The sequence below is a fragment of the Oryx dammah genome, unplaced genomic scaffold (genome assembly GCF_014754425.2).
Source record: "Oryx dammah isolate SB20612 unplaced genomic scaffold, SCBI_Odam_1.1 HiC_scaffold_5, whole genome shotgun sequence".
Taxonomy (NCBI): Eukaryota; Metazoa; Chordata; class Mammalia; order Artiodactyla; family Bovidae; genus Oryx; species Oryx dammah.
In genome coordinates, this window is record NW_024070189.1 from 28,880,686 (window position 1) to 28,899,423 (window position 18,738).

Consider the following 18,738-nt stretch of genomic DNA (forward strand, 5'->3'; position numbering starts at 1 on the left):
AATATTAAAAAGCAGAGACATTACTTTGCCAACAAAGGTCCATCTAGTCAAGGTTATGGTTTTTCCAGTGGTCATATATAGATGTGAGAGTTGGACTATAAAGAAAGCAGAGCACCGAAGAATTGATGCTTTTGAACTGTGGTGTTGGAGAAGACTCTTGAGAGTCCCTTGGACTGCAAGGAGATCCAACCAGTCCATCCTAAAGGAGATCAGTCCTGGGTGTTCACTGGAAGGACAGATGCTGAAGCTGAAACTCCAATACTCTGGCCACCTGACACGAAGAGCTGACTCATTTGAAAAGACCCTGATGCTGGGAAAAATTGAGGGCAGGAGGAGAAGGGGACAACAGAGGATGAGATGGCTGGATGGCATCACCAACTTGATGGATATGGGTTTGGGTGGGCTCCAGGAGTTGGTGATGGACAGGCAGGCCTGGCGTGCTGCGGTTCATGGGGTCACAAAGAGTCGGACACGACTGAGCAACTGAACTGAATGATCCTTTACTTTGTGTCAGTTATTCTAACTGCTTTATTTGAATTCACTCATTATTTCTCCAACAACTTTACATGATAGGTACGTTTATTATGCACATTTTCTGAAGGAGGAACCATTGTACTGAGAGTTTCAGCAGCTGACCGGTATCACAAGATCCCTGTTTTTCTGCTTTTTTGTTTGTTTTTAACCACAGTACTATACTGTCTGAACCCTGGAGGAGGGCATGGCAGTCCACTCCACTATTCTTGCCTGGAGAATCCCATGGACAGAGGAGCCTAGCAGGGGTGGCAAACACGACTGAAGTGACTTAGCAGCAGCAGCATACTGTCTGAAACCTGCATTGTTTCTCTCCTGCCTTCTCTTCTGTGTTCATTTCTTTGTATCACCATATCTGCCATCCATTTTTTCAAACTGAAAACCTGGATCTTTTAAAATGCTGGTGTCTGCTTTCAGTTTTTACTCGTTTTTCTTTCCTCTTTTTACTGCCAGAAAAATGTCACTATCATCATGTTACTGAGTTGCTCCATATCTTTGAGACATATAATATCTATCAACTCACTCACTCAAATACACTGTGGTATAGTTCCCAGCATTCTTGATATATTCCAGAATTCCCAGCAACTGGTCCTATCTCATGTATACAACTCTTTCTTCCCCCAATGACCAAGCAAGGACATTTCCTGTCTTCTGTAGTTCCTTTGTATTTCAGTGCTTTCTTAGTTTTTTGTTTTTATTCTGGTCTGAATTTTAATTTATTTTTATTCCTTTCTATAAGGAATACTCTTCTTCAAGATTCAGCTTAACCATGATTATCTTCTGTGCAGTTAATCCCAATGTTTGGTTGTTTTTGTCTTAATGTAGGTTCCTATAGCACTTATAATAAGCTGTTTTCTGAATTACCTGTGCCTTTGGTGAGGTGATCCCTGGGTTGGGAAGATCCCGTGGAGAAGGGAAAGGCTACCCACTCCAGTATTCTGGTCTGGAGAATTCCATGGACTACAGTCCATGGAGTTGCAAAGAGTCAGACATGACTGAGTGACTCTCACTTTCACTTTGGTGAGGCACTGGTCTCCTGGGTATTGCAGAAAGGACGGAGACTTCTCTGGGATCTCCTTATCAGAGCTGCATCGGGGGGTTAGTGTGTGTGGGATAGGTTGCCATGCCTCAACTTGGGCACGAATACCCATGGTTTCTCACAAAGAACGTGAGATGGTTTCATACCCATGGTTTCATACAAAGAACGTGTAATATTTTTAACAAGGCAGCAAAACACACTACAGTTTATAATAACTTTTCCCCCAATCTGAATGGTGTTTGTTTCCTTCTGAGATCTTTTTAACTTTCCACTTCAATGCAGTTTTGGGGGCTAGAATGCACACAGTATAGTTGGTTTCACCCCATAGCTGTGTTTTTGCCATTACGTATCATACTTGATTATATGCAGTACCTTACACAATCAAATAATCATTCTTTCTTTTCTACAATAAGCTTAAGAATAGAATCTTACATCCTGCTCCACTCAACTACATCTGGCAAGTGTCAAGTCTAAAATAGAAACATAATAAATATGTTTGTAAATTTCAAATGGGTGCTCCCTATATTACTGTACCATGATAAATCTAAAACAGCTAATTTTCTATAGCCCTTCTCATCAGCTAATGTGTACGTTTAAGCTGTGAACTTTCTCTAAGTACTGTTTTAGCTATCCAAGTTTTAAAATGTAGGACTTTTGTAGTTCTGATCTAAATAGTTTTCCATTGTGGTTGTACATACTTAGAAATATGTAATTTCAGTTTCTAAAAGTATATAATTCTGGGTAATTTTTAAAAATTTTAATTTTATTGCTTTGTGTTCAAAGAGTATAATCCATATTATATATATTCTTGGCTTTTCTGTGCCTCTTTGTGGCCTAGTTTGTGATCAGTTTTTTTATGAATATTCTAAGAGTGTTTGGAAAAAAGTGTACAGTTTCTGTTTGTGGGATCAGGGTCTTAGAAGTGTCCATTAAATCAAGCTTGTTAATGGTGGTCAAATCTAAATTTTAATTTGTTTGAATATATCAGTTCCTGAGAAGACTCAGTCTCTCACTGTGATGATGGATTTGTAATTTTGTTACCCGATTTGTTTTGCTATGTATATTTTAAAGATGTACTGCTAGATGCATTAGGATCTATATAATTTGCTTGTAAATCATTCCTTTTATTCTTAAGACCCTCTTTATCTACTGATGCTTTTTGCCTTAAATTTTATTTTTAGACAAAATATCTAGTTTTATCTAGTTGAGTAATCACCAATAGTGATTTCACAAAGAAATAAATGGCTATTTTATGTATCCATTTTCAAAATGGTGTTTAAAGTGGAGTTAACTTAATGGTTATATGTGATTGGTAACCATATATTAGAACTTGATCTTGAAAATGAATTATGTGGTCATCTTACAGTAGTCAAATTACTATTCAGATGAAATGATACTAAAAATAAGTTGACATTTCCTGTGTAATGGCACCACTGATTCATGTTCATCACCTGCAGTGAATGCTAACATGAAGATTGTATAATTTATTTCACTTTAGTGTCCTTTAAAACTGTCCAAGCCTATTTAGAAAATAGCAAAGCATGTACCAGCCACATTGACTTCTGTCAACTTGTCTTCCAGGAACTTGGTATGCTTGCTTGACATAAAATAACATGGGCTAGTTTAGATTTAAGATATTAATTCTATAAGTGACATAACACTTATTTTAGCCAGAACAAAACATGCCATCATAATAGCATGGATTCTGTTCAACTATTTTTTTTACTGACCACGCACCAGGCATGACTAAACGCTGTGTAAACAAAAAGAGGAAAACACCTTTGACCTTTTAGGGCTAAGTATTTTCAAACTGAACAGAGAAAATCTCAATGCAACATGGTTGGTACTACAAGAGAATTTATGCAAGAGTTACGTAAACCATAAATTCTTATTCAATCATTTGTTAATGAAGGTATATATCGCTGTAAGTACATACTTAAGGAAGCAATCAATTGTTTTCTCTATAAGAAAATGGAAAAGAAGGACTTAAATGAAAAGAAGTGTGTTTAAAATTCAGTATCAATAAGATTGTTAAAGTCGGTAGGGTGTATGGAATTTCCTCTCTGGAAATATTCTGTAAGAGCCCAGTTATTAGTAAATAAACTGTTCTCGCTGAATGTCTTACATGTTCTAAACTGAGCTGATGCTTCTCCCTCCCCTTGTCACACTTTGCCCTCCAAACCTGACGCACATCAAGCGCTACCCATTTCATTGCATCCTCACATTGTTTATGCCAGATAATTCGGTCATCCATGATATGTCCTTCCTTACTCCCATTTTGTTGGCCTTCATCAGTCTTGGCAATTTTTAAATTTTGAAACATTTTGAATCTATTCACATTTCTTCTCCACAGCTGCCCAAAGATCTCAGCCCACCACAGTGCTACTTCAGAAGGAATCTTCTCTTGCTCCCTCTGTTTCATTTTCTCAAGGGAGCTATCAGAGTTACCTATGTAAAACAATCAATCTGATGATCATATGCGTCGATCTCAAAACCCTTTGTCAGCTTCTTATTGGCCTTATGATAAAGTTAAATTCATCTCTCATACCACACTTTGGAATCACTTATTGAGCCACACTGACCTTCCTTACTATTTCTTATACTCTGCCACTCTCTTGCCCATCCTAGGGCCTTTACTTTTCAATTCTTTTAGTTTGTAATAATTTAACTCTGTTGCCTCATTTTGCCCCTTTATCACCAACACTTTCTTTAGTTATCTGCTTAAATTTTACTTCTAGGGGACAGTCTGTAATCCTCTAAAGTACATCTCTTTTTTTTTTCTAGCATTTATCACTTTGGTAAATAAACATATAATTGTTTGCCCCTCTAAATCATAAGCTTCTGGGAACAGGAATAAGGTCTACTCATGGTGGTGGTTTAGTCACTAAGTCATGTCTGACTCTTGTAACCCCGTGGACTGTAGCCTGCCAGGCTCCTCTATCCATGAGATTCTCCAGGGAAGAATACAGGAGTGGGTGACCATTTGCTTCTCCAGGGGATCTTCCCAACCCAGGAATTGAACCCAGGTCTCCTGCACTGCAGGCAGATTCTTTACCAACTGAACTATAAGGGAAGCCCAAGGTCTACTTGATATAGTATCAAACATGTAGTGGGCACAAATATTTGTTGGATAGAAAATGCACTAATAAGTGAAAATTATGAGGACAAAAAATTGGTTTAAAAATATAAGTAAACCTGAAGCATCTCAATCATGTTATCACTTTAAAAACTTCAAATTTTTGCAATTGAATTCAAAGCCTTTTTATGTGGAAAGACTGTCATATGAAAATTTTTTTAGAATCAAAATTTTACCCTTATTAACCATTATTTACAAAACACTGGATCAAATGAATTTTGCCTCCTTCCAAAAAGCAAATTAACTATTTAAGGATAAATATTTCTTATCTTGAGAATATCCAAAAGAATGTGTCTGAAGGCAGATAGTTCCCTAGAAGGAATTACAGATGGTTTGAGGGATGTTGGCATACTCTAGAGCCCACTACCACTTTGTAATATAAGATTTGTGCATTTGTTTTTCTGTTATTGTTGTTAAAAAGTCACACTAGTTCTTTGTGTTGAACATATACTTAACTGTCCTTCTTTAAATATTTTAAATAACTCAATGCCGTACATATTTTAAAACAGTGACCATCAGTGATTACTATTATTACTATTACATTGCAGTTGAAGGTTACAGAAAAAGAATGGTAGGTCAAGTTTGGCCAAAATGTTATCCCAATCACTGCCTCATGAGATTTGCTTTCTTTAAAGCAGATCTTTAACATGATTTTCTTTACCTTTCTCTGATCTAATAGAGAGTTCCAGTTATTTACTGAAGTTCTCATTTTTAGTCTGTTTTTATAGGTGCTATTTTTCAGATCTTTGATAAGGCATTTTTTATATTATCTCTCCACCAAAACATTACACAGATATAAAAGCTCCCTTTGCAGGTATCCCTTAATTTGTATATTTATATGTATTAACACATGATAACATTTTGCTTTGTCTGTGGCAGCAATTGAATACTTCCAAACCTAGTGGCAGAATTAGTTTAAGCCAAGTTAGACTTTATGTTAGTAAACAAAGATTTGGAAAACTGGTTCAGTGACTTAGCCCCTGTTTGTAGTTTGGAGGCCATAGAAACAAATATTTTCATTTATTATCATTATTTTTATTTTGTGACTTTTATAATCCATCTGTTATACTACTTTTAACAAAACAGTAATTACCATCTTTTAAAAGTAAACAATAGTATTTCTGTTCAAGTTACTTTCAAGTTCTCTTTTTATTCATTATAACTTTTGGAGACATGAGATAAATGTTGAAGCTTAGAAATTAACCTTTGCATAGAAATCATCCCAAAATGTAGTGAAATAATATAAATTTTTTTACACCTATTAAAATTTCTTCTTAAGCATATTTGAACTATATGTTCTGGATAAAATTTAAGAACTTTAAAAAATTGTCATATTAGATATACATTGTTTCAGGTCCATGCTAACAATGCTGTTAAAGGAAAAAACTCAAAAATACTGACTTTAAATTTCTTCCTACAAAAGCTGTAAATTACAAAAGAGAAAAAGATATTTCACAGAAGCTGTGCCTTTTACATAAACATTTTAACTGACTCTTATGGGATATGACTTCTTAAAAGAGGAGTATAGGATGGTTATCTGCCTCTTGGAAAAATTAAATGCACAGAGATGACAGTGATTCTTGCTATTGATACAGAGCTATACTTCCATGACTGTAATTTGTTCTGTGACAAAGTTAAAAAAAAAAAAAGAAGAACTTCTTAAATAGATATTCTGCAGTCATGCAATCAGAATAAGTGTGCCTTGGATTCTAAGACAAGCTGCTGTAAGATGAGAGAGGAAGCAATTGAGAGAGGGTATATAGCAGATCATTGAGAGGGAGTCAAGACGGGTTAGTAGCTCTGCCATGGAGATCTTAGAGACTCATAGCAGGAAACAGAGGTATGTGCAAATGGTCATCCTTAGGATGCTAGAGAATGAGTAATGGGAATGTTCAGCAGGTGGGAAAAGCTGTGCATGGAGAGGGGGAGGGGGATGGCAAGAAACAAGGAGTACATGTATAAACAAGTTAACTCTTGGTGTCAGGGGAATCCAACTGCAAAGACTGATGACTCAGCCGTGGCAATAGAAGTCCAGTGGCAGAACATACTTTCTCAGAATGAATATGAGGAACAAACTCAATATAATGTTTTCTTATTGTCTCTAAGGCATTGAGATGCTAGTTAGATGGGACCTGGCACTGAAAGCTCGGCAAATCAAAGTAAGGAAAGGGCTTTTTCCTGGTATAAGGATGGAAGCTGGATCCTAGTTTCTTTGAATCAGTGTACAGGGTCAGGGACCACTAGCCAAGCTGATATGATGGTGAATCCTAAATGATGGTTTCAGGTGTCTTTGTATTTTCCTGTCAGTGGAACTAGCTTGGCTGGAGTCTTGGTGGGATTGGGGATCCTTCAATTAATAGTTAAGGAGCTGTATCTCTGTGGCTAAGAAGGTGGAGTTAAGAGTCCTGGCAGGTGATTATAACCGGAGAAAAGACACTTCCTGTGCCGTTCTTCTCACTGTGCTTCCTGACTCTTAACTGTGGAAGAGAAAAGCCTGAGATATGATTCAAAGCCACTAAAAGATTTGTGAGACCAAGAATACCACAAAACTAAACGTTGTTCAGTTGGGAGATTGGAAAGACAATTCATTTAATCAAAATTATAGTGTTTGCAGATAAGCACTATGCAACAGAGCAAATCCAATAACCTCTAAGAACCCAGAGAGTTCCCTCATTTCTAGGTGCCCCATGGAAAATGTTTTTCAAAATGAAATAGTAATTTTGCAGGAAGGGTGTTATTAGTTTTCTATTTATGACTTAACAAATTGCCACAGATTTAGCAGCTTTCAAGTTTATTATCTCACAGTTCTCTAGGTCAGAAGTCAGGGTTGACTGGGCTGTTTAGGTCTCACAAGGCTGAAATCAAGGTTGGGCCTGCTGGGTTCTTATTAGGAGGCTCTGAGAAGAATCAACTTTCACACTTATGTAGGTTGTTGGTAAAATTCAGTTCCTTGTGGTTGTAGGAGTCAGCCAGAGACTGCTTTCAGGTTCTAGAAACCACAATGTTCACAGGCTCCAAGGGTTACCCATGGATATTTTAGGGGAGCTAGTCTGTCTACCATAGAGGAAAGCAATTTTTTGCCAAGGGATGACTTTGATTGTCCAATTTCTCTTACCATAAGAATAGTTAAAATACCTAGACCCCAAACTGGTAGAAACCTAGGGATTTTTATACTGAATCAATAGTATAGAAAAAAGACAAAGGCTTCCAGCTTTGTAGTCAAAAAGGAAAAAGTAGGGCAACGACCAGAATCAATAACAGTTAAAAACCTAACACTTTTTCCTTGCTTTTCCTTTAAACTATGGTATTTTGAAATACCGCTTAAGGTTATTTTAGTAAGCGTTTGACTAAAATGTCCCCATTTTGTTTCATTTTTAAACAGAAAATTTTATATGCTATTTGAGTTTTCATCACAACTCATAATTTCAAGCAGTATCACCATACTAGGTTCAAAATTCTTTGTGATCAGAATGAATCTGTGCAACTTAGATCAGCTCCAGCCACATAGTAGGTACCTACTATTTGGGTTGCATGTACGGATGTGAAGATATCAGCTGGAACTAAATTGTCTCAAAGTATATTCTTTATGTCCGCTCTTTTTCTTTTTTTTCCTTTATAAAGTTATTGAAAATATGGAAGTAGAGAATAGTTCATGTGGTGGTGCAGTTCAAGTAGAGAAGAGTTCCCTCAATTTATCTTGGGAAGTACAGTCTTACCACATGTTTAAGGTGAATTATTTTACATTACTGCAGCCTAACTTCATTAGCTTATTTCAGGTTTTCATATTTTTTCTACATGTTATTTTGAAAATTTCAAACATAAAGGGAGAGTTTAGAAATAATACAGTGAATACTCAATACCCCTCACCCAACTAAATCTCCCAATTTTTCAGCCATTTTTCTTATAATCTACCTTCTCTGATTAAAGTTGAATAGAGAATTTAAGGAAGCTGATTTCTGAAGTATGAAATACGATGGTTTCTGCTATTTTGAAAATTAACAACTAAATCAAAGTGTGCCTGCTAAAGTATTCTTTAGGAATGAAATCATCACTGTGTTTACCAAAGTCCTTTTGCATGTCTCTTGCACTTAAAACATATTTTAGCATCACTAGCTGCTTCCCTTCTTTTGCCTATCATATTTCCCATGCTTCTTGCCTTTCATGTGAAAAAGGTAGCATTTTGTAGAAATTACCAGCCAAATCAAAGCCCTTTTTGTCTTCCACATGGCAAACATTAGCTGTAATGTTTAGATCAATTCTTTTACATTCTGTGTTTCTGAGTACTCAGGAACTACTTTTGATTTTGTTTTTAATGTTATTTCTGAGTCTCGCCCTCTTTTGGAAGCCTAAAGGGTTTGAGTATTATACCCTGGATAATTAAGTTTTGTGAAAACTACCTATAAAATATTTTTAAAACAAGCCTAAAACAGTAGTCAGTGATGCTGGTTCTCTAGACTCTTCAGGGGTGACTGAGTGGAGTGGACTAGGGTAGAAAGCACGTGACACTAAAAATGAATTTGTGAAGACAGAGCAGACTAATGCCCGGCAATGATGAAAGTGATTTTTAGATTGTTTCTGGGCTCTAACTTTGCAAAACAGAAAAACTGGTTCATCACAGTCTGAAAATTAAATGTTCATATGTTATTGAAATAAGAGGTCTTTTTTAAATTAGAAATGTCTGCATTTTATTTAAACTTAAAATTAGGGATTAGGTTTGTCTTAAGTTATTAATAGCATTTGCTCTTGTTTTTATAGCTATTGACAAAACTGGCAGTGTGTATTTTTAACCTATAGTAATTTTTATTTATATTACAAACATAAACATGAAATTTCAGAAAGTGTGTGAACAGTTTATCAGTTATAACATTCTAACACTTAATTTTTAGTATCCACCGTCTTTGATAGATAATTTTTTACCATTTTCATAATTATAATCATACACCCAATTCTGTATTTGGAATGTTTTAAATAGCACTATATCATAAATAAGACCTTCCCTGATGGCTCAGATGGTAAAGAATCAGGAGACCCAGGTTTGATCTCCGGGCCAGGAAGATTCTCTGGGGAAGGAAATGACAACCCACTCGAGTACTCTTGCCTGGAGAATTCCATGGAGAGAGGAGCCTGGTGGGCTACAGTCCATGGGTCGCAAAGAATCGGACATGACTGAGTGACTAACACTTCCTTTTTCATATCATAAATTCCTTTTTCCCAAATAATTCCATTTGTAACTATGATTTTTGATGGTTGAAACATGTTCTGTCACTTATTTGTACTGCAATTTATAGATGTATTCTATTATTATTAAATTTGACTATTTCTTACTATAAATATATGACAGTGAACATGTTTAATGCACACTGTTTTTCTCATAGTTCAAAATTTATACTGGATAGTATCTGAAAAGAAAGATCACTTAATCAACATTTATTACTTTTTATAGCACATGGTGGTATGCATGCAAAGTGCTTTCTGCAAGTGTACTGGTCGGTTTTCCATGCCACTATTGTTCAGTTGCTAAGTCATGTCCGAATCTTTTGTGACCCCATGAACTGTTGCCCATCAGGCTTCTCTGTCCATGGGATTTCCCAGGCAAGAATACTGGAGTGGATTGTCATTTCCTCCTCCAGGGGATCTTCCCGACCCAGGGATTGAACCCACGTCTCCTGCATTGGCAGGCAGATTCTTTATCACTGAGCCATCAGGGAAGCCCTTCCATGGCACTATTAACTTGTTAAAATCCTGTCCTAGCAAGATTCCTAAGCATATTTCCAAAGTTATCAAAAATATCATAACTATATACTTAGATGCTAAAAACATTTACAGGGTTTGCCAGGTCTTTCCTTTACATCTATTAACTGAAAAAAATTTCCCCTCAACTTTTGTAATTAGAAAAAAATAACCCAGATACAATCATTGAAAAGGTTCACATCTCACTAGACAAAAAATTTAGAGATCAATACCTATGGAATTGAAACACTGGTAGTTATAAATATCAAGAAAACATCCATCGTATCTTTAGAAGAGAAAAACAGTTTACATCCCAAGGAACAAAAATCAGATGGCATCAGACTTCTCAGCAACATTAATACCAGACAACAGTGGTACAGTGATATCTGTAGTTTTGATGTGAGTTTGAAAAGACATTTGGAATATGGATTTGGAAAATGGTATTCATACATCCTCTAGCCAACTAAGAAATGTATGCAAATTACAACTCATATGAGGAGCACAGTTATGTTATTTTAAGCTGAAAGGGAAAAAACTAGACAAAATTGAAGTTATTTTTTATGCTGAAAGTATAAAACTGATTATAAAACTGAATGTAGAGGTAAAAATTATTACTGAAAGAAGAGGTGATTAAGACAAAAATTTATACCTAAAACTCTAGGTGTTTATAATAAGGGTTAAGAAATAGAGAGGGTGATGTAGAATAAGAGAAAGCCACCTTCATTTTTCATAAAGAAAGGTAAACAGTATTGTTTGTATTAACGTTAATACCTTTAAAGCTTAAGATGGAGAAAAGTTTCTTCTTTCTAGCTTTAAAGGACATCTCATTAGATGCATATTAGAGGCCTTTTCTGCTAACAAGTGGAACAGTTAAACAAAATATAGCATAAAGTTTTAAAATAAATGGATGGGAGATGATTCGATATATGAGCACACAAAAAGCTGAGCTTGAAATATTAATTTTAGGACAAATAGATTCAAGGCCGTGATTATTAAACATGAAAAAGAAAAGTTAAATGGACAAGCAGCAGTTGTAGGGTATTATATATATATATTTGAAAGAGCAAGAGGACAAAAATTAGGGACAATATAAAGGTATTTGGCAAATGGATAAAAATGTAGACCAAGAAAACAGATATTTTATTAAGTATTCCTGGAATATTATGAAAATTGATCATTGATTAGGCCATATAAAAATTATTCAAAAGTTCCTAAATACAAAAGTTGTGTATCTTGCGTGCATACTAAATCACTTCAGTCATGTCTGACTTTGTGTGACGCTATGGACTGCAGCTCACCAGGCTCCTCTGTCCATGGGGATTCTCCAGGCAGGAATACGGGAGAGGGTTGCCATGTCCTCCTCCAGGGATCTTCCTGACTCGGGGATGGAACCTGCATCTCTTACAACTCTTGCATTAGCAGGCAGGTTCTTTACCACTGGCACCACCTGGGAAGCTCATGGTATGTCTTACCTGGGCACAATTGGGAAACTAGAAACTAAAAATGAAAATAAAACCTCCATCCATTTGTAAATTAAAGTTATCTGGTTACATGTACAAAGCTTGATATTAGTGTTCTCATTTTTTTCTAAATCATCTGATTGGTATAATTTTGGTTTCCAGTTATATCCAGTAACTCTTTGGAAAATTAAAATTGTATTTATTGCATGATCTAGGGGAAAAGCCATGAATACCACCACCAGAGCTTGCAGATGCAATCAAGGATAAATTCAGAGCCAAATTTACAGTTTCATATTATTTATCTTTTTAAAAAAGAGAAAATATTTACTAATTTATTAAAAAGTTTGAAAATAAAACCTTTTTTAAACAAAGGAAAGTAGAAAAAATTTTAAAGAATAAAATATATTAAATAGGAAAAAAAGGTGAATTAATAGAACAATTCCTGGCAAAGATAATGATGACAATGATGATAACGCTCATTCAATTTAGGAGAAAGCAAGTCAGCCTCTGTTAAGGACCAGCAGTTCAGGAAGGCAGGCCAGGGCAGGTAGGCAGGCTGTGCTCCAGAGTCATCCAGAGACTAAAGCTAGTGGGTCCTCCACCATTGTTCAGGGCATTGGTCTTATAGGCATGACAGAAATTCGATCTGCAATTAAAAGTAGGTAGGAGAAGGCAATGGCAACCCACTCCAGTACTCTTGCCTGGAGAATCCCAGGGATGGTGGGGCCTGGTGGGCTGCCGTCTATGGGGTCGCACAGTCAGACATGACTGAAGCGACTTAGCAGCAGCAGCAGCTGCAGGAGGAGGCATCCAGAAAATGATGTGTACCCCTTCTGCTCACATTAGTAAGAGCCTAATTCTTGGTGAGAGCAACAGAGACTGAGCAGCATCACGTAGCTGGGTTGTGGTCCCTGGCTGCTGTTCTCTGGACAGATGGTGGTGGTCTACCTGCAGGCTCTCACAGCTGCTACAGAGGACCTTTGTAAAACATGTGAGAGTAGTGTGCATACGAATAAACAAAAAGTCCCAAAGAAATGAAGTTTTCTGGGAAAAAGATAAATGAACAGAATTGAAGTAAATAAGATAAAAATTATAAAAAATAATAAGGACCATAATTACTTCCAAAATTGCCTTTGTATTCAGGCAGTTTTATCACTGCATATTTTTTAACTTCAGAAAGTAGATAAACACCATATTATGTAAATTTCTTCAGAGCATTGCAAAAGAGTTTGCCATCCAGTCCATTTTGAGGAAGCAGGATAATCCTAATGCTTAAATTTGAAAATGTAATCTAGCAAGGAATTTTCTAAACCTGTCTCATTTAGAAAATAGATATGAAGATCCTAAATAAAATATTTTAGCTAATAAAATTATTAGCCTATTAAAAGGATCATCCATAATGATCAAGCATGGCTTATCTCAAATACAATGATGGTTTAAGAAAACTGTCAATATATAGTACTTATATCACACTTCCCAAAAGAAAAACTAAATAATACCAATCAAATATGAAAAGGCAATGTGTCTCTTATTATTCCTGATCTTTGAAAATTGTTTAAAAAATACTAGGCATAGAAATATTTCTTAGTATGGTAAAGAACATGTCTTCAACCAATAGCCAAAGTATTTAACTGTGCTCTGCATTAAAATTATGAAGACAGAAAAACTACTACAGAGCCATGCTTAACCACGGTTTTGATTTCTGCAATTTTTGTCTTTCACAGACAACTAGGATCTGAAAAAAATTAAAGATTCAGAAATAAGCAGTTCATAAGTTTTAAAATGCACACTATTCTGAGTAGTGTGATGAAGTCACACCCTGTCCTGCATCATCCTGCCTAGGACATGAATCATCCCTTTGTCCAGCTTAACCCACCCATTGATCAGTCAGCAGCTGTCTGGGTTATCAAATCCACTGTCATGGTATCACAGAGCTTGTGTTCCCGTGACCCTTACTTTGCTTATTAATAGTCCAAAGCAAACAGTAGTGATGTGGGCAATTCAGATACACCAGAAGAAGTTGGAAAAGGCTTCCTTTAAGTGAAAAGTTGAAAGTTCCAGACTTAATAAGGAAAGAAAAGCAATTGTATGCTGAGGTTGCTAAGATCTTTGCTAAGAACAAGTCTTCTATGAAATTGTGACAAAGGAAAAAAGACATCTCTGCTGGTTTTCACACCTCAGACTGCAAACGTTATGGCCACAGAGCATGATGAGCACTTGGTTAATGTAGAAAAGGCATAATAACACTTGTGGCTGGGAGACATGAACAAGACTTCAGCAAGAGATCCTCTGCACCAGGTGATATCAAGCCATTTTCTGCCAGTAAGGGATGGTTACACAGATGCAGGAATAGGTTTAGATCAAATAATACAAAAATTACGAAAGAGCTGCATCTGTGGATGAAAAAGCCACTGCCAGAGTGAGGAAGGAAAGGAGAGAGACCACATTCAAAGAACTTTCATCACAGTATGTTGTTATAATCATATTATTTTTAGTTATTGTTCATCTCTTACCGTGCCTAATTTATAAATTAAATTTATCATAATTATATATGTATAGGAAAAAACATATACAGGGTTCAGTACTATCTGCAGTTTCAGGCATCCAGTGAAGGTCTTGGAATCTATTTCCCATAGATAAGGGAGTCTACTGAATCAACATTTTAAATGTTTCTCAAAACAATACTTGTATCTGCCTTAAAAATAGCACAAATGTCTTAAGAGTAAATACCAATAATTCTCTGCCAGGTCTCTTCCTACTCATTTCTTCCTATTTCCAATAAGTATATCACTATTTTAGTTTCCGTTATTACCTTCACAATTTTACATATACTTTAAAGATCATTTTCCTTTTCTAACAAACGTAGATTTTATGTCTTGATTCCCAGTGTATTCCTAGGCAGGTTGTTCTGTACCAACCTTAGTAATTAAAACTGTTACTTAATGTGTATTTTATAATTGACTGCATCCTAGTTTTAAAAATAAGCAAAATTTTATTTTATGCCTGTTGTTTTGAAACTTTCTTACAAAAGTATATACAACTTTTTTTTTTCTACCAGAGGCTACTAGTGATAATAACTAAGGTTAAAATAAGAACTCTTCTAGCTTTTATTTTAGATTGTTAAAAAAAGGAAAATATAAAATAGCGGCATACCTCACTGTTCTTTACATTCAGAAATAGGGAATTAGAGAATGAAAATAGTATTAAAATTCAGTTATATAATAGCATTGAAGAGAAAATGGGAAATGGTGCTAGACACATATACAAGGGAATAGTAAATAACATGAGAAAGGAGCATAGGTTGACTTGTGCCTTGTTACAAGGCAGAAAGATATGAAAACACAAAGTCGAAGAAAGGAGACTTAAATATATAGCAACATGAAGACTCATTTTGTGGTGACTCTTTAAAGTTCATTGTAATATTTTCCTTGGGAAAGCAAATAATTGTTCCGTAATTTATTTCATTTGAAAATATCAAATTTAATATATTGTATTTATAAAAAGTAAGTAGAGATAGTGATTTAGGAACTAATTAAAATTTTTACTTTCAAAAAAAGCATTGAAATTCAAGTCACGTGGCAAAGTTAATTTAAGAGCAGTTAGAAAATACAAATCTGAAAGTATATATTAAAATCATATAAATTAAACCAGTAAAAAGAAAAATGTTTTTAATGGTAATTAATATTTTTACATTTGTTCCAAAATTATTCACTTAATTAGAAGAAATATTTTAAAACCATATTATTTATATGTCTTTTTCACAGGAGAGAGAACATAAAAAGTCAACCCTAAATAATTGTGGATATATTATATATAAAGGATTTTCCATGGTATTCTAATGGGAATTCACACAAATCCAGTGAAGCTAATGCTTTGTAGTAGCTCTTAGTATAATTAAATTATTTGTTCTCCTTTTGTAATTGAGTCACAACCCACTCCCCCCCCCCCAGAATAATACATACTTTATGAGTTAGAACCAACAAAATTTTTGTGGATCCAATAATACATACTTTATGAGTCAGAATAATACATACTTTATGAGTTAGAACCCAACAAAATTTTTGTGGATCCTCCAGTCATAAGATAAATTTGTCTCATGAGTTGGAAGTAAACTTGAAACAAGTCTCAGAAATTCAGCCATGAAACCCAAGAAGTGCGGTATTTCGCCCTTCTACATAAAGCTTTAATCCCTAAAACCTGATTCTTCCGTGGCTTACAGTTTCAAAGCATGTTTTAATATTATTTATATTGCTACTTTATATAAATGAGCAATTTAGGTAGTTTGAAAAATACACTGTTTTCCAGTGCTTAGAGTAACATTTAATGTGTCTTTTTAGTGTTTATTATCGGACTAGTATTTGTTATTGATTGCCATGGTGTACCAAATGGTCCTCTAAGCTTGAGTCCACACAGTACAACAAAGGGAGCAATTATCCCTTGTCAGTAAATCCCAGAAGAATGGATGGATAATTCAGCTCAGAACTGTGATCCACAAAGTGAAGTTTGGACTGAAATGCTCTACACTAGTGTTTTGTACTGGGTAAATAAACTTGATAATTACTAATATTCCGTTCACTTCGATTTATGTCCTTAGGCCAAGTCTAGAAGTTGCTATTACACCAGAAAACTAAAGCCTCATGCTCTATACTAGAATGTGGCTACAAAACTATTTTCAAGACCTCTCTATTGTTATGGCCACGGTATGATTATTATGAAAGAAAAATTTTCTAATAATTCTCATGACACTGTGAAGGAATAGGTGCAAAATATAAGTATGGAAGACATCTTTAAAATGGAGGAAGGTGATCTCAACTACAGCATATTTAAATCAGTCACCATAATTTGATCCATTTGTTTGGTTGATTCATTCATTTCTGACTATTCTATTTAAAATTATAATTCCTACCCTCTTAACTGGGAACTCTCTTATTTCTTGTTTTCTTTTTCTCCATAGCACTAATTGTGTTTTTCCCCCCTCACTAGAATGTTAATTCCAAAAAGGCAAGGATTTTTTTTTTTTTCTATTGCGTCAGCTATTATGTTGTAGAGCTTGATAAGAGTGTCTTGGCAAGATATATTTTGATTGAATTTATTAAATAATTTTGAAGTCATAAAATTAAAATTAAAAAGGTATTTCAGATTTAACTTGCTTAAATTTTCATCTATATCATTTGTTTCATTTTTAAATAATAGCTGAAAAAATCCCTTACAAAACATATACAATGAAGAACTTTGAAGAAAAAACTAGTATATTTTATACCTTTTAACAATGTGATCCGCACCCCCCCAACCCCCGGAAAAGAGAAAAAAAAAAAAGGAGCCAGTGAAAACCTAACATCTTTACTTGTTAAGTTTTAGTTTCGATACAAACAAATATTTTTCCCTTTAGATAGGCAAAAGCTTTTTAAATATACTTACAGTCCTATGCTATACTCAGTCATGTCCAGTTCTTTGCAACACCGTAGACTGTGGCCCACCAGATTACTCTGTCCATGGGATTTCCAAGGCAAAAATACCGGAGTGGGTTGCTATTTCCTCCTCCAGGGGATCTTCCCAACCCAGGGATCGAATCTGTGTCTCCTGAGGCTCCTGCATTGGCAGGCAGATTCTGTATACCACTGAGCCACCTAAGCACCAGTTTACTTGCTAAAGAATTACAAGAGAAATAGCATATTTGAACAGCACTAAGCAGTTGCAGCAATTCACTAAATTCTGTTTTTTTCTTGTAAACCTGCTCAACGTAGTAGCGTACGTTTCTATAAAAGCAAAGGTGAGTGTGGTTTACAAACTTGTCTCTTTTAAGTAAGTTTTTTCTTACAGGAAAAGCTTTCTGTTCTACAATTAATTAGAACAATAGTGACACCCTCTGTCTAACTTTTAGTACTAAGAGCAACTTCCCCATTATAGTAATTGACTGTCAAAAGATGTAGATCAAATCTTTCTTCCTAGATCTGCCTGTAACCATATATATTTAACTAAAAGAAGATAAATGTTTCGTAAAGTTTTCTCTTACTCTAATATTATATATGAAAATTTATACAAGTTTAGTTAAAATGAGAAAGCAATTTGCCTTTAATTTTTTAAAAAAACATGAGTGTTGATATAAAATGCAAATACAACAATATGTGACAAATGGTAGGTATTGATGTACACTGAATGAAATTGCATGTTTTTGTTTAAAATGGGATAGATTGATGTTTAATCTTAATATCTAAGAAATACTATTTCTCCTTTAATACTTATGTGTTTTATCAGAAGTTTAGAATTTTGGTGTTCATAGGGAAACACTTTAGATAACCAAGTTTAAATCTAGGTTTCCTCAGGAAAGACCAAAATCATTGGCCTTGATTGATAATAACTTCCAGTACTATAGAATAAACATACTTTAGTATCTTATCAGTTTATATACTGGGAAATATATGCTGCAAATATACTGAGATATTACATCATCTCATAATATTAATGCATGAATGAATAAACTGATGGGAGAAAAGTATAACAAATACCCTAGATCTTGGATTTGAGTTACTTTCATAACAGAACTGTTGGATTCATACTGATCTGTCTTTTACATATTTCTGATCCCTTCTTGACTGTTCTTAGGATTTGTAATGTATCTAAACAGATTGAGGGATGAAATCCATGGTTGTAAAATAGTTGTATGTATTACTGCTCTATGTAAGAATTAAATCTAAAACCTTGACTCAATTACGAAGAGCCTATCCCAAAGTTTTTCATATTACTATTTCATGAAGCTGTAGGATTCCATGAAATAATTTGCAAGTAGACTTTGAATTTTTCAATCTGATTTTTTAATAATCTGTTTATATGAGACTAATCTG

At 34.8% G+C, this 18,738-nt stretch overlaps 1 protein-coding gene across 4 annotated transcripts in view; it reads left to right on the top strand.

Annotated features, from left to right (window-relative positions):
• SSBP2 (single stranded DNA binding protein 2) overlaps positions 1 to 18,738 on the top strand; it is a 315,215-nt gene that overhangs the window by 200,374 nt on the left and 96,103 nt on the right. The window lies entirely within an intron of this gene.